The sequence below is a fragment of the Carassius auratus genome, chromosome 30 (assembly GCF_003368295.1).
Source record: "Carassius auratus strain Wakin chromosome 30, ASM336829v1, whole genome shotgun sequence".
Lineage (NCBI taxonomy): Eukaryota > Metazoa > Chordata > Actinopteri > Cypriniformes > Cyprinidae > Carassius > Carassius auratus.
The window spans coordinates 11,700,697-11,704,718 of record NC_039272.1 but is presented as its reverse complement, the minus strand read 5'-3'; positions in this window follow the sequence as shown (position 1 = coordinate 11,704,718).

The window sequence follows — 4,022 nt, the reverse complement described above, 5'->3', positions numbered from 1 at the left end:
GTGACATGCTGTAGATCAGGTTACCTGTGAAATTTTTTTATGATCTTCAAGCAGTAAAAGCAATTCTCCTGTTGCATTAAAATAGGATTTCATCAAGAATTTTTTTTTCTATATGAGTTTTCTACCTCAGCTCAATGCAATTATGTCATGTATTATTGCCAAAAGAACTTGAAATTAAGTCACTCAGAGAGGCATTGTGCTGCAAATCATCTAGACGTGCATCAAAAAGATCGAAGCCTTTCACAATAGCTGACAACCCGGGCGTTGAGCTGTCTTACAGTCAAATGAGCACAAAAAACCTCTTGAAATCTGAAGAATGGCTTGGTTGTGTAATAACTTAAAATCTGCAGCGAAGCACAGAACATGTGGATTCAAATCAACCTGTTATGAAACAAAGATCTCCTGTCGTGAACCTGGTAGATAAATAGTGCATCTCACCTTCTCCGTTTAACACACTGTGACATCTGCAGATGAACAGCAGGCCGTTACTGTGATCTTAATTCGATCGAGAACAGTCGTCTGCACAGGAAGAGAAATGGAGGCATGAGTCACTCCAATTAGAAGTATCTGGAAGCACACACACACTTTTGATCTCATGAATACACTGACTCCAGGATGATATATGCTATATTGTGATTCCCCTGCTATATGCCATGCATCATGATTCATTTTTTGTGGACACTACTATAAATACATGTTCGGAGGGCAGGCCATGAGCAGAAACATTCAGTTCACCAGCAGGAGGCTGCAAGACCTCAAGGTAATTTGAAGATATTCTCCACAGGAGGTTCTGATCACTTCACCCTGGGTTCTGCTGTAATACTAGGACAGGGGTTTTAAAACTGGGGTCTATTTATTTATATCTATATATCAATATTTAGTGTGGACAGTGCTAAATTTAGATTTATTTTTTAATTAAAAATTTTATTTTTACCTTTTATTTAAATTAGTTTCCAATACAACAATTATTTTTATATATATATATATATATATATATATATATATATAATTTTATAAGTATAAATTTATAAGTTAGGTTTTTCATAAAAATGTAATTAACAATTTGTTTACATTATTAATAGCTTCAGTGGACAATAACATCATTTTATATTAAGTAAATAAAACAATTGCTAAAAAAATGCATGAAATGCATCTATTGTGGAATTTATTTATCATGCTTTCTCAAAAAAACGAATTTTGTTGGCATTAGTCTATTTCACACAATATAGAGCATTCAAAATAATGAATTTCTACATGTAAATATATACAGGTCACCCTAAATTGAAGAGTTTAAAGTGTTATGCTCCACCACTAGAGGGTACAGTTGGGCAGTACATTGACTAAGAGTCTTACAGGGAGCTAGTGTGCTTTTAAATATAATTATTGTGGTAATGTAAACTTTTGTTCTTCTTAAATTTCTGACAGAGTGCCCAGTGTCTCAATAATTTGACTTGCATATACACTTTGCTACAACAAATGACCTGGTATCCACCCCTCACCCCTTCTCCTTTAATGATGCCAAGCCCTGAGGTGAACACAGTTGAATTCCATGTTGAGTGGCTCGTCTTATTACAGTTCAAGATAAATTAAATATACGTTTCTGTGCACGGCTGTCTGCCTTTCAGCAAGAGTTCAATCTTTTTTGTCCACCCAGGCACACAAATGACTTCATAAAGCTTGTGCAGTGAATATTGGCTACATTTTCACTAAATTTAAAAGGCATGAGATGCTAATCAGAGAACAGCCATCTGAAGCTGACCATCACGGGAGGGAAATGGTCAGATCTTTTTTGAGGGAAATCTGTTCTAAAGGCATTATTTGACGGAAAATTATCCTGAGCCTGCAAAGCAAAAATTGAAATAGGATCTGAAATTTACACAGAGGAGAAATGGGTCTGATCTGTATTAATATAAGTGTAATTTGATCCTATTAGTTGCAGGAATATAAACTATATTGCCAAAAGTATTGGGACACCCCTTCTAATCAACAGGTTTAACTACTTTAGCAATCTCCATGAGTAAAATATAAATGTTTAAGCGTACAATGATATTATAGGGAACTGTGTGCTCCTAATTTTATAGTAACATTTTGGCAGGACCTTTTCTATTCTAACATGACAATGTCTATGTCAGTGGTTCCCAACCTTTTTCAACTCGCGGCCCACACAACCAAACACATATGTTTGCGCGGCCCACTTCAAAAAAATTGGTGGGTTAATAACTTAGTACTCAGAAGCTAGATTTTAAACTATATTTATTTAATAAACTAGGGCTGTGCGATATGGACAAAAAAAAAAAAAAAAAAACTATCACGATTTTTTTTGATCAATTTTGCAATTGTGCTTTTACAGTCATAAATGTATTCAGGATTAATTTGAAACATATTTCCAAAAGAAAACCAATAAGAGCTTTATCAAAAAGTTGTAACATCTCTAGAACAGACATAAGTCAAAATTATCACTATAGTGAAGATGTAAAAAAATGTATAGACTTGTGGCAAAAAAATAAAATAAAATAAAAATCCTGTATACAGGGACTTTTTTTTCTTTTTTGCCATGCATTGTTCATAGAGCTCATTAATTGTAGCGGTGCCTCATGTGTTTGCAGTGTGTATACAGTATGTGTATGCGGTCAGCAGTGAGAGCGCATAAATATAACGAGAAGCACATTAAAATAATGCACGAGTGCGAATCTCTCTGTTCGCACGCAGATTTCCTTTGCTCTGTCACAAAACCAGTCGTGCTTGCTCAGATACACGCTGCTTTGCGAGGAGAGAGTGTGCGCACTTAAAACGTGTCTCCTCTCACTTAAACTGCATCCTGTTCACTAACAAATTTACTCTATGCTCATGTGTTAGACATGAATTATTTTCGCACGTTTTTATTTCTAGCCTTTTACCGCAGTGAGAACGCTCTGATCCGTCAACATTGGCTCAGAAAAAAGGCGCATCACAGACAGTGTGTGAACCTGGAGTTAGGCATATGCGCACCCTCAAATCGTGATTTTAGGACGTTTTATTTTAATCGCACAGCCCAAGAATGGACTGGAAATGAACAGAAAATAATTGGCGGCCCACCTGCAATACCACCGCGGCCCACTAGGGGGCCGCGGACCACAGGTTGAAAACCACTGGTCTATGTGTATAAGGCAAGGTTCAAAAATAAATGATTGTTTCCATCAGTGTGGAGACTTGACTTGTCTGCATAAAGCCAAATCCTAATCCTAGCTGAGCATCTCTGGTGTCACTTTTAATGAAGATCTTTAGCCAAAAACTCATCACCAAACACCAATGACTTGTATATGATAAAACACATCAGTGTTCACGCCCGTGAGGAAAAAACAGCCGTTGTCCACACTCTTCAGGTGCAAGTCAAATTTGTTTTACCTTCATTCTGATAAATGAATATTAGAATCAGGCGAGAAGGTGATCTCATGAAACAACACTTTATTGGACAGTTAAGACTAGATTTCAAGTGGTTCTTGCAGCCCAAATAGATATTTGGTTTAATGAAAAAATGATCACAAGATGCATTCTGAGCTTTAGCATCTGATCATTATGCAAATTAAGCAAAAGTATAAAGCTTTTTTCTTATTAATGGGCATTCAGAGAGTCATTTTGATAATATATAATATTATATCAGGTATAATATAATATTCATAGCCACTCTTGATGAATATTTCATTTGCACTCTTGCCCTTTAACCAACTTGCTAAAGATCAAAATCAAGAGGAATGCTCTCCACTGAGTTTGGGAAAAGGAAACCGGGTGACTATACCTAGAGTGGGTCATGGTGGGCACGCAATATGCCAATTACTGTATATTACTCAGCATCAAATTAGCATTTACATCACAAAGTCAGATCAAAATATGGTGCAGTGATTGTAAGGTCTTCGTTCAACAAAACACTTGATCTTAGCACATCAGAATGAAATAAGCAGACTAGCAGAAATATATTTCCAGGTTGACCCTTACTTTAAGAGGTGCATGGATTCCCTTCCTCTTAATATCTGATGAATTTTAAA